The sequence below is a fragment of the Plectropomus leopardus genome, chromosome 20, assembly GCF_026936395.1.
Source record: "Plectropomus leopardus strain MGB_pleo_1.0 chromosome 20, ASM2693639v1, whole genome shotgun sequence".
Classification (NCBI taxonomy): domain Eukaryota; kingdom Metazoa; phylum Chordata; class Actinopteri; order Perciformes; family Serranidae; genus Plectropomus; species Plectropomus leopardus.
Genome location: NC_142195.1, coordinates 20,071,976 through 20,085,369, shown reverse-complemented (window position 1 = coordinate 20,085,369; position 13,394 = coordinate 20,071,976). Strand labels below are relative to the sequence as shown.

At 37.7% G+C, this 13,394-nt stretch overlaps 2 protein-coding genes across 17 annotated transcripts in view; one reads left to right on the top strand and one right to left on the bottom strand.

Moving 5' to 3' along the window:
• Positions 1-7,473, top strand: part of LOC121959656 (progestin and adipoQ receptor family member 3-like) — a 45,080-nt gene extending 37,607 nt beyond the window's left edge. For 8 of the 16 annotated variants that reach the window (XM_088071401.1, XM_088071397.1, XM_042509084.2 and 5 more), the window contains 2 exons: positions 6,096-6,207; positions 7,055-7,473. The gene's annotated coding sequence lies outside the window, so the exon portion shown is untranslated. Of the gene's footprint in view, positions 1-2,167; positions 2,243-5,934; positions 5,977-6,095; positions 6,208-7,054 lie in introns of all 16 variants that reach the window. The other 8 variants (XM_088071399.1, XM_088071394.1, XM_088071392.1 and 5 more) reach the window with 3 other exon arrangements.
• LOC121959868 (5-hydroxytryptamine receptor 4) overlaps positions 1-13,394 on the bottom strand; it is a 51,061-nt gene that overhangs the window by 9,469 nt on the left and 28,198 nt on the right. The gene's annotated exons all lie outside the window — the stretch shown is intronic.

Sequence of the window (13,394 nt, the reverse complement as noted above, 5' to 3'; positions counted from 1 at the left end):
TCCGCCATTCCCGCCCTGGATTCAGAGTGTCTCCACTCATACATAAGATTCTCAGGAAAGGATGCAGTGTGTAATCCAGCCTTAATGTTTGAACTTGATCTCGTGAAAGAGGTAGTTTGGCTCTTTTGAAGTGAGGTTGTATGAGGTATCCGTTATCAGTGGAGGGTTTGGAGGATCAGACTGGCGTAGCCTACCACCGCAAAAGCTCAGCAATGTACTGTTGTAGAGGGGGCGGCAACAAAATGCATTTTGACCACCAAAAAAATCCCATCTAAAAAAAATGTTTTTTTCTCAGTCTGGCTTGCTCAAGAGAGCAATATAATCTCCTCTGTTTCCCTTTGGAAATCACTTTCTGACAGCAAGGTTAAGTGGTGAAAATATTCTGATAAACTTAAACTAATTAATTTGTTTATATGTCACTTCTTTTAGTTGGCTAAAATCCATTTTGCTGTTGCTCCCATCAACAGCAGTACATTGCTTGGCTTCCGTGTTGGTACTTCTATGGTTAAGTACCTCTTACAACCCTACTTTAAAAGGTCCCTTTAATATAAGCCTCACAGTTTACTGTTCACTCTCATGAAACCGAAATAGCTGTATGAAGTTACTGATAATGCAAACCCAACATTTCCTATTGCTTCTGCTTCACTATAAAATTGCGTCTTACTTACTGTTGTGTCTTATTGTGAAGACGCAACAGTATATGCAGTGCATTCCTCACTGTGTTTAGCCCTGATCACAACTGTTCATTAAAAATGTATTTGCAAAACAATACATGGTTATTTGGGTCTTTTTTAGGCAGTGGAATGCGACAAAAAGGAGGCATTTGCAAACCTCCAACTCCTCATCAAGATAACTGACTTCACTGTCTGCTGTTGTGTGGAAAATTAATCCCGCCAAGTGCAGCATGAAATCAGATCTCAGTTGCAATCATTATTGACTGACTTTCTTATTAAAACAACGTGAGTTTGCTTGGCTGTGCTTTAAACCAATATGCCAACTGCCCTTCAGTTGCCCTTTTGACAAAAAACGAAGAAAAAAATGGATCACCTCAAAATCTCCTGTACTTTCAATGCTATACAATAACTTCTAATTACTTTTAAGGCATTAATTTATTATAATTTCTTTAATCCAAAAACTTGCGATCTTTCAGTGGAAACATGCCTGAGTTTCTTTCAAAGAAGCAGCAGGAGAAAAAGCCAAGTTAAAAACAGCCCAGTACAGGTCATGTCTTCAATGTACTGTCCATGACTGCATCTGGTGCCTATATGCTGCCAGATTTGCATTTTCCGTCAGTTGATCCGTGGCTGAATTCCAGTCTGACAAATTGAAACAGTAGATCAAAACACACATCAAAAAGCTACATGCTGAAAGAAAAGATCGTGAGAAAGACTCCTTGATCTGATTTTTAAAGGGATTTTTAGGTCTTTCGGAGGGAAAGAGGGGATTTAAACCAACAGCAGGCATTTCGGACGAAGCTTTGAAAATGTATTTATTGCTTTATTTTTTGTTTATGCAGTTGTTTGTGTCTGTTGGCTGTTTCCCCCTCTCCTGTCTGTCAACAGTTTGCACTACTTTAGGCTGTTGATTGTTTTGTGATGACAAATAGACCTATTTTTCCCTGTAAGTTTACTGCTCTTGCAATGATATGTAGATGTTTGACAAACAAATAATGTTTCTCATTCCTTAAAAAAAAAACACTGAAAAAAAGTCCTTCAAGCTTTTAATTAACCCTTTGAATCTTGAGCAAATAGGCCTGATTCCATTCAAGAAGTGACCTCAAATATATTGACAAGAAATTATTATTATTCATTATAATTACAAGAAAATTACTTGGAACATTTACAAAACAAAGAAGTGCCTGTGTTTGGCCATTAAAATGTAGACACTGCAGTAATGACTGATCTGTACATTTGTTATTAATGTTTATGTGACTGTGTCAAATTTGCATTCAGTATCTATCCTAAAATATAGAAGCTGGAATACTCATGTCAAAGTAATAACACATATATACACATTGTACAAGCAAATTTATCTAATAAATATTTGCAAATTTATTAAAATATGTAATTTACACTCCTATTATTGCTGACAAAATGCATGAAAAGTCACACTAGGCACCCTGTCCTATTTTCACTTCCATAGCTAAAATTCCTTGTCTCCTTCTCAGTCACAAAACAACATTGCTGTCATGTCATCTGATCTGTAATGTGACCTACAGGGAGATCGACACAAGATATAAGAGGTTTGTGTTCCTTTAATTTAGCACTAATATCTTTCAGGGACATTAAATAATCAAATTTCATTCTTATCTCCTTGCTTTGGGAGCTGAAGTAGCGAGGAAGGAGCGCTGATGGGAAAGGAGATAAGGTGTGTTTTCCCACAGCAACACTGAGTCTATCCCTGGAACAGCTAGTTTTATTCTCTCCAAGCGAACTACTCATTTCCACCTAAGAGACCTTTGGCGTTTGAACTCTGCTCAATGGAATGTAGGAGCACAGTAATGCACCCACTCGCCCGGAAGTGCCACTTATATGTGGAAGTGTTGTTAAATATAAAAGTTTTATTGAATATGTATATGTTTGGAAAATACTAAGCATAAAAAAAAGATAAATTAGACTTGGATTATACTACACAAGTTGTGTAAACATTTGTAAACAGATGTTATGAATTAGTTTTGCTGTTGCTAAATGGGGCCCCCATTAAGAGCTTTGATTCTCTGCCCAAACCCAATGGGGCTCGATGTGATGTACTGTGTTTATTATTGTTAATTTATTGCTGAGTAAGGCCAGGGCTAAAACATATCTTTCTTTTCAATTTGCAATGCATCAGTAAAAGTATCTTACACTCATTTGCTTTTTGTTGTTACTTGTTGTTTTTTTTTTTTTTTCATCATTAGACATTTGCGTTCAGCATGCTAAGAAATGTCTCTGGTTTTTGGTTCTTCGCTTACTATGAAGGCATGCAAGAAAAACGTTTACCTCCCAAACTCAACTAAACAGGGAATGAATAATTGAGATGGTGATTTTGTGGGTGAAGTATTCCTTTAAATAGAATAGCCAAGACATTTACTTCTTTCTTTACACACTTTTCCAGAGTTGTGTCCATTCACACACACACATAAATAGAACAACAAGTACAGACTGAAGCGTTGCTTGGACAGCTCCCGGCTCTCAAGGGAAATTCATCAGCTAATTGGCAGTCTGAATTCATAAAGATACTCAGGAATCTGGGCCAGTAAGGGCCTCAGTGTTTCCAGTACAACAAATATTTTGGGCAGGTCAGTTGGGAGTCCAAGGATGCAATTTGGGACCTGAAATCCAGGTATTCTGGTTTTAGTTTTCATTACAGGAACACCAGAAATGTGTCAAAAACTTCGTAAACAAAACAAAGCAGAAAAAGAGAAGCAGAACTATTCTGTTCTCTGTCCTGATATATAAGCTCTTCCCGTGGTGAAAAAAAAAGCATTTTACTGGGTTTCACCCTGTTGTACATTAAAGTAGCATGATTTGTTTTTGTTTTGACATAGATTGTGGACACTGGGCCATATTAATTGTACATTGCAGGCTTTCAGAGACCCAGATTTTTTTTTTACTTCGATTTGTCTCTGCAAACTTCTAAACAATGTCACTCTCCGCCTTCCTCCTTGAATTTAGTTTTGCTGACGGGGGTAAATGTATAAGATATTTGATGCTCTTGTCCAGACACACCTCATTTTCTTTCCAAAACCTCAAGTAATTCCAAACTGAAGAGTCTTTTTTTTTTTAAGATCCAACCAAATAAGAACATTAGAGGCACAACATGAACATCAGCTCATAAATAGACCGTGCACTAAAACAAATCAAAGACTATGGATAATCTGAGCTTTCACAGAGTACACAAACATGCACACATCAAAAAATCCAAAATATTAACATTGGTAAAAGAGTCCTGAGCCAAATTCATTCTCCTCTAACATCAAAACATGCTCCAAGAAACCTAAGACGCTCCACTGGAGGATCTTTCCTTCTAAGAAAATTTAAAATGCTGACTAATACTGATTACTGAAAATACTGACTGTACGTGCATATGTAGAAGTCTGTGCTCCAAGATGTCTACAACTGCATTCACATGGCCAAAAAATGTCAAAGCCAAAGCAGTAACACAAACTTTGACACTGACTGACCGACAAAAACTGATAGCATCAGTCTACAGTGGTTTCCTGCAGCCTCTTCTTGAGCATGATTTGGGTTTCTAGGACAGAAAGTCCCCTGCATTTCCTGTTTTTGCTAGTTTGCTGTGGGTGATACATACAGTGGCAGCTTTTTGAGACAAAAAAATATTTTAATGCCTTGACCGAACATCATCTTCAAACAGGTCTGAGAGAAATAAATTCATCAGTCATTTTTAGTATCAACAATAAGCTCATTCAGCGGAAGGAAATGGTGGCATGGTACGTTTCTGCAAACCACCGATAACTTACATTTTTTACATTTTATACGTATCATTTCAAGTGATGATTTTAAAGTAATGTAGGTCTAATTACAAGCATATGGGGGATTGTGTGATATAACAAACCAATTTGCTCAGGATTCAAAGGTTTTTAAATACTATATATAGGCATCTAAACACAACACAAGAAAACTGATGTCAATCCAGGTTTTAAAGGGTTAATTGATGTTTTTGGGGTGAGTTTCAATGGTGTATAGCAAGATGAGCCTCCTGAATTTGCACCCAATCTGCTGTTTAATACTACAAAATGCTGCTCTTGATGCAGAAAGAGGCAAAAATGAGGTGCAGAGAAAACAAAAAAAAAAAGCAAAAAAATATACAACCCCAAAATGACAGAGATGCTGATTCTCATGGGACTAATATTATCACACAACCCCTGTGTTTGGCCAAATATGGTAGGTTATTTGCAAAATTAAGGATGTAATAGATCCACACAGTATTAAGTTCACAGCCGACCTATAATTATCCAAAAATACCAGAGGTTCTCAATACTGGTCAAATAGCGCACACTGGCCAGTGTTTTATATTGAATTGCCAATTTAGTCACACAGGTTAAAAATAGCGTCCTCTTCTCTAAATATGGGTATCAGTATCTACAGCTAACCTTTCAGCTATATTATACGATGCTGCTGAGAGACTGATATTTGTTGTGGAAATTCCACAAAATGAGAACCAAAATGAGGTAATATTTTTAAAAGAAATGTTTAAATGATACTTTATTGGGCTATACAGCTCACTGGAATGAGATCAGTTTATTTATGTGATGTGGTTCTTCAATATACCATTGCAATATTAATTTTGTCCATATCACTCAGATTCTGTGCCGTCTCTGTCTGTGTGCAGAACCATCATAAAGCAAGCACCGGCTTTAAGAAAACAAAGAAAATCCCTTCCTTTCTCCAAACAGAGCTTGTTTTGTTAGACTGAGAATGATTTCAGTATTGGAGCCGATCTCCTCCCATCCCACTGGAGTTAAACCACCTCACTTGCTTCTCAGAGATGGACTAGCTGAGAGTGAGATGCTGCTTCTATTTCAGACGCTGTATGTCTGCACGTTTGCATATGTAGGTCAAAGTAAAAGAAAATTTTATTTGTTCCTTATTGGCATTTTTTCACATTGTCGTTTTTAATGGGTGAAATCATGACCAATCATTATACCAAACTTCATCTTGTGACTCGTAGCAAATCATTAATTGTATTGGGTGAACTCTTCAAACCCCTTCCTGTTTTGTGCTTTTCACCCCATCAACTACAAACTGTGTTTATGTCACCATCTAAACTATTTTCCAAAGTTCACCCCACACGGTTAGACTGTTTTTCTACAAGAAAATAAACCTTGATTGCAAAAAGTCCATATTTGTTTCATTGAACATCACTGAACATTTTGAGGCCTTTGTTTGACGAAACTATGCATTTAAGGATACTGAGATTTATCCAAAGTTTCAGAGCTGGCTGCTGTATTTTCTGTTCTCCTCCATTCATCTGTTGGTAAGACAATGATCAATGAATTTGAGTGCGGTGACAGTGGCAGTCTTAAACTGTGACACAAAGAATTAAATCTGTTTAGGTTTCTAAAATTACATGTATTTTGTATATGTATTTTTCAGGAGATGAAGAGTATGATGGCTGATGTGTCATCTCAGAAAGATGCCTATCAAACTACGGCCCTCTGCTGACCCCTATTTGAGACCAACAAACAACAAAACCACTTGTTTTTTGGTGAGTAGCTGCTGTGTTTCCATTTGCCTTTTAGGCTCCAGTCATGGGTGTTTTGTAGCAATCCGTCAAAAGCCGTTGTTTTTACTGAGAAATTCCGCTTTCCCTGCCAAGATCATGCCCCCAAACTTGGTATTTTAAGTCTATTCCAACATTTTTTGTATAATAGTTCTATGAACTCACTAATAAGCGAAACTATTTGTTTTAACTCAAAAAAGTTTATATCCGGGCTGCCTTAAAATTTCAAGTTAACTGAACGCAAGAGAACAATATGAGGTAATTTTGCAATGATTCAAAACAAATAAACTTTTACAGTCAAAATAATTGTATTAATTAGCTGTATTTTAATTCAGTTGTGCTCCTTTAAAGATTATTTTTAAATGATACAAGTTTCTTTGTTTTGAATCATTATAAAATTACCTAAATTTGTCTTCTCAAATTCAGTCAACTTAAAATTTGAAAGCAGCCCTGACACTAAAGTTTTTAAATTAAAACAGTTTCATTTTTTACAGTGCAGAAAAAGTCAGTCAGACTTTCACATTGATTCAGAAATCCAATTGTTATATCTATCTATGCCCAAGAGTGAACATTGTTTTTATTTAATAAAATCCAATCAAAATTAAATTAAGTGACTGATATAGCCAGACTTTTATCTGGCCGTATCAGAAATGTTGGAGGGGGCTCTAAGGACTGCTGAACTCCTGGCCTGTCACTACTGAGCAAAAACATGCAACTATTTTTTTTATCAACCAAATGCAGAACATTTCACTCATATTAACACACAGTCTTGACACGCACTTTCACTTAACTATGAAAAATATGACTACCCGATTCAATCTTTTGGTAAAAGCTGAAGCAGTTGGAAGCTGTCTGCAGTCAAAATCAGTCTGGAGAACAGCAGAAGAACACCAATGCTAGTGGATTATGGCGGATCTGACAGCGGCTGAGACGTTACCTTTCACCGGTTTGTTTGTTATTTTAGCTTTTAAGTCATTTATGCACAGACAGTATGAGAAAAATAACATGAGGAAATGTGTTTTCTGAGCAGCAAAGCATGTAAACATGTTCTAGTAGAAAACTTAAAAACAAGCATGAACCTGAAAAAGAGCATAACAGTGCACCTTTAACCATCATCTGAAACCCCCACTGCCACTGTTCTTAAAATGACTCATGAAATGATGACTATCATTAAAGCAACTTCTTTTCTTTTGACACATGGACACATTTTCCCCCAAAGAAACATATGTAATTAAAAGGCTGTCACACCGATGTAGGCTACAGTCATTCTGTCTTATCTGTTAAGTACATTCGAGTGAAATCAGACCGTGACCCATTTTGATGACTAACCCATGAGTTACAAAAAACATAATTTTCTCCTACCTGCTTGCTGTTGCTAAGGAAACAAATAGTAGAAAAACACTCTAGGCAAAACAATTTCAACAAAAACCCTTTAAATGTCTGGTTCATCGAGGGGCTCACAGCACACAGAACATTGCAGAGAGGCAGGAGGGATTCTGGAGGAAGAAAATAAATAAAAAGTGCTTTTATTCTCTTCAGCGGCTACTCCTGGTGTGCAGTTTAGCAAAGTGCATGACCACAAAGTGCAACAGCGGCTAAATTCAGTGTGAATATATGAGTTTTGTGTTGTGTGTCACACAATCTTTATTTTGTACCTGCTTTGATATGCATTGACATGACTAGCACATTCTTACTCTCAACGCTTCAAATACAACAGTTCTGTCAGTGAATGCTTCAAACTACAAAGCTCTAAGCACACATTTACATCACATTTGGATGTGTGAGTTTCTTTGTTATTTTCTGCTCATGCCGTGCTACAGTGTCTTTCACCACCAGAAATACTCTAGGTTTGGGCAACAAAACTACTTAGTTAGGCTTAGTAACAAACAGTCAAACTTAATAAGTATGTCAGTTGATGAGTATGTCACCTGCTGTATGCTAGTTAATATGTTATTTGACTAAAAAAAAAGTTGACTAAGTTTCACAAGGGACACAAACACTGGTCTTCTGGGTGAAAGTCCTGTGCATGTTTGACTCATCCACCACCCATCCCTCTCACCCTACTCAGACTTTCTCGATCTTCCTACTAAGTTTTTGCCACAGACGGTAAGACAGTAGAGTTAGTTTGAAGCCTGATGGGTCTTCAGGTGCCTTATGTGTTGATAACAGAGGCCGAGGGCCACTTACTGCCATGTCTGAGGCCCTGGAAATTAAAACAGGTTCAGATAAACAGTCTAAACTCCAGACTTGGACTCAGCATCTCTCCTTTTGTCACATTATCACCTGAGCACAAAAATAGTGTCCTGGTCCAACACCCTGAAGCGTTTGCTGCCACACCTATTGATCCACAATTTACACACTCTTTCACACTTACGGGAAAACATTCGACCCTTTTCTCACATGAAGATGGCAACTTGAGGCAGCTGTCAGATGCAATCTTTGTTTGACAGAGTTCATTTCTGCCTCTGTCCCAGTCATCCTCTTCCCCTGTCTTTCTTAAATCTTTTGTGTGTGACTTTCTCAGAGTCACATTCTGAGAAAGGCCCTTAGATTGAGCCTTTCTCAGAACAATTTCTTCCCATTTTACAACCTATTAAGCACTTACAGCAGCAAGCTACTAGATATCCCCAACACACACACACACACACATACACACAGTGACTTCCTCAAGAAATGAGGGGCAGTAAAGTCATATTTAATGTCTGTCATGAGGCTTTCTTCTTTCTTCCTAAAAAGCAATTCAGCTGACCTGGACTGAACTGAATTATATCTTTACTGCTCCTATGAGGGAAAATTGGTCCGCAGACAGAGTTTAAAGTAAAAACACATGATAAGAACATTGAAAACAAATGAACAAACCAATCCGCAGAGTGCTTGAACCTTATCCCCAAATGCAATATCAGCACTGCACAATACACATGCAGACCGCCAGCGTTTATGACAGATTTAAACTGAGCCATTGTATCATCTGTATCAGACACAAGTCCACTGCTTTTCTCTCTTCTGAGCAGATGGAGAAATGTTGAGTATGTGATTCACCTGAAGCCGAAACAAGGTCAGCAGATAAAGACTGACTGAGTCTTCAGTTCTCAGCAGCTCTCTGAACTCATGTTTTGCAAAAAAATAAAAGTGAAATAAATGAACATGAGATCCACTCCAACTACAGAAAAATAACCCCAAAACATAAAGGATTGTGGGCAGCAGAAAAAAGATGTAAGATGTGATTAATAGCAGGTTCTCATATTTGGAAAGTCAACCATTTGAAAAATGAGCAAATTGCCTTGAGGCAACAACCCAACAGCTAGCAAGAAATTCGTGAAAAGTACAAAAAAATCCTTTGAAATGTATTTTTAAAAAATAAAAAGAGTAAAAAAACAAACACGCAAATAAGAAAATGTGCAAAAATAGCTTCCCCCAATAGGTTTTTCCATAGCGTGTAAAAAAAAACAAAAAAAACACATTCTCAGGTTTGTTTTTGCCCATTTGTTGCTAAAATGTCTAACCTGGCAGGATGTAAAGTAAATTAGCTTCTCATGACTCATATTTTTTTTTTGCTTACAAGTTCAGTTCTGGTAAAAACGAGGTTGCAAGCACCCCAAAAAAAAAAAAGTAACAAGTCTGACATTTCCAGAAATGTTTGGACTGATTGTAGGTGTGATCACACCGTTACTCATCATCACCTACAGCATTTATCCATTTATTGTTGTTGGTGACATCAGTTGGAAACCATGTACAGTAGATCAGCACTTGTAAAGGTAACATTAATGAAACTGTGATGGTGTCCTCATGAGCCCCTTCTGAAGCCTGGCAGGAGATCTGGTGCAACATTAAATCTCAGTGTTTCAATGTGCTGAAAGGAAGTTAAGATTTATCTTCCTGCTCTGTGTTGTTTTTAGCAGAATTTCTTTTCAGGCCAACAGTCAGCTGAGGTGAAGTCCTGTTGTTCTGGCTGACAATCAGGTTGTTGTTTTTTTGTCAATTCTGTGAAATTAATTAGAAGTGCTCTGCCTGTGGGTGTCGCACATCTTCCTGTTTGAGTAGATTGTGTTTTATTGGGGTTTTTTGGGGTTTCAGTTTGCTGTATTTTTCCCTTCCTGTACTGCCTTGGCTACACAGCTGTTCTGCGTCAGTCTTGTTAGTCCTCCCTGCTCCTCAGTTTCTCCAAGCCTGTTGTTCTGCCTCATCACCTTATTTCCCTCACCTGAGCTTCTCTGCCTTCTTCCTCCACCTGCACTGCATCCCCTCGTCAGTCTAGTTTGTATTTAAGTCCTGGTTTTTGGCCCACGCTTTGTTAGATCCTTTATTTTGTTGTGTGATGATCAGTTGCTGTTTCTGTGGTATAAAGAATGATCTTTTTAAGATGTCTACTTTCTCCTACACTTGGGTCCACCTGCTCTGCATCTCATGATACAGAAAGTTATCACCTGACACCACAGTTTCCCTCAGCTCTGTGGATCACTTTTGCATCTTTCATTACCTTGTTTTGGTTTGATGGCCCCAACTTCACTGTTTTGATTCACACTCACAGCTCAGATAGTGTTTCTGTCTTATTTTAGCCAAAAAGCTCTGATAAATCCCTACACTTCCTGTCCAGGACCAGATGACACACACCAATAGATGGTGAACATAGTCGAGCATTTAGCAGATAAAGTGAGAGGTATTCTCCCTCAGGAGTTATAGAGACCAAAAACAGAGCAAAGAGGAGAGTGAATATTGGACTTAAATTCAACTGTCTGCAGAATGTGTCATTAAGCCACTGAATAAATGAGTAAATCAGCTATTTGTACAACTCTTTAAGGCATGCTTTGTGATTGAGCTACAATGGGCTGTGACTTGACTAATCTGGAAAGCACTTTGGGTTGCCTTTTAGGTATGAAATGTGCTTTATAAATAAATTTGCCTTGCCATGCTAAAGAAAAATAACCCCAACCAAAACAAAGTAAGCCCTTTGTCCTCAAAAAGAAAAAAAAACTGACTGAATTTATAACAGCCAATTTCCCCAGGTGGGCCCACTCTACTGTCCAATTTGTAACCAAGGAAACGTTTTTATCACGGAGGAGAGTGGAGACAGAGGGAGAGATGAGTTTCATTTAGAAACAAAGATGAGCTCAGAATGTCCAAACCGAGTCTAAAACTGAAGAGGAAGAGACACGGCAGCAGCCGATGTCCTCAACTAAAGTGGAACAGGAAGTTATTAGGACAGCAGTTATTTGGGTTTCTGTATTGGGTTGCTTATTTTTTATTACTTAGATGTGAGTTTCATATTGTACTCTCACATGTTCTTTCCTCTCCTTGTTATTTTGTTCTAGTAAAAAATGTGATGATCCAAATTAGAGATGAGAGACAGGGACAACCTTACAAGACAGAAACACAAGGTCTCTTCTTTTCTCTTCCCATGTTGTCTCTCACTCTTCATTTTAAATTTGAGATGAAAAATCTTTTTAAAAAAAACCCCTTTCAATCAGTTTTTTTGAGTGAATCACAAAAATCAAATTTGTAAAGAGAGAGGAAACAAAGGCAAGAGTGGGCTAGAAACAGAGAGCGAAGAAGGTGATTATAGAAACAAGACCAAAGTTTCACACCAACGTTACACAAAAAAACCCACAAAGAAAGAACATAAAAATCATCCACGTGATAAAAACCACAGAGAGAGAGAGCAGTGCGATGCAGAGAGGAGCAGCTGCAGGATTTTAGGTTTCAATCAAACAATAATAAATCATATAAGCCTCATAATAAATCACAGATTGGAGTGTTTACACTCATCCGGCCTGTCTGTCTAAACTTAGTGTCTGTGGTCCACAAAATGTGCTTTTTCATGATTTTGACATTGCTCTGCTCTTAGTATCGTGGGACAAACAGGATAAGACTCTCCTGCTGATGTGAAGGATAAACCAAGTGAGAGCGACAGGTGATCACACTGAATCTTCACGCAGTCCTGAAGGATGACTGCCATCGTCAACCAAGATGGACAAATATATTTTGACACAGTTTTTTCCTGAGATAAGTGGCAGTTTAGTCTTTAATTTGGATTCTTTTTTTCAAATATCATGTCATATAAAAAGCAGCATTGATTGAGTTGGCAGCAGGGCCTTGAGTCATCGTACTCGTCTCCCACATGAACTTTCAGTCCTGAGAGATTTCAGATTCTCTGTTTTCAAATCACTAAAGAGCTTTGGCACTGACTGCCAGATAGTTGAATCACATAACAATCACACTGATTGTACACGGCTGATAACAGCGGCCACTGTATTTATGGGACTCAGCAGGACTTGTGATCTCGGCATAGAGCTGAAGGTGAAACTCAGGGTGGATCACACTGAAGCTGATTAACGGTTACAGGAAGAGTTGGACACTAGCTTGTTGTTTTTCTCACCAGATATTTGACACTTAGGGGGAGCAGGATTTTATAATTGCTGTTCCTGGCTTTCCTACAAACTGTATGCATGCTGCTTTATTATGTAGCACCATCATGTGCCAGTTAACCTGCACAGATCCAGGTTTGCCTGTAAAAGTAAGGCACCTTATTTGTAATCTGGAGTCTGATTTGTGCACATTAAGAGCGTATCAACCTCTTATATCACACCTGTCACTCTTGTTTGAATCACTTGCAATTGATTGATTTTGCAGGAAAAAAAACTTGACGTAAACTATTAAATTAACTGCCAGCTAATTTGATAGTCAATTTGAGTGATTTTTTAAAGAAAAAAACTGCACTATTCAAACTTGTTAAATGTAAGTATTGTCTGGTTTCTTTACCCCTCTCTGAAAGTAAATCTAATATTTTTGTGTTGTGGACAAAACAAGACATTTGAGGACATCACCTTGGGCTTTTGGAAACACTGGTCAACATTTCCCACCAATTTCGGACATTTTATAGACAAAATATCTTATAAATGAATAGAGAAAATGTGCAACACATCGGCCTTTAATTTGATAATTAAAGGTGCACGTAGACAGGCTGTTTCCATGCACCAATTTTTATATTACACACGTAATTATGAGCCAAAAATTCACATATAACCCATGTAATTGGGAAGGCTTCAATCACATGACCAGTTCACTGATGGAAGTAAAGAGAGAGTATAAGGTCTGAAAGTCTACATAACTTGGCTATGAAAATCAATGTTAGTACATAACATGAAATAACCATTTGTGGGATGCTAATATGATAA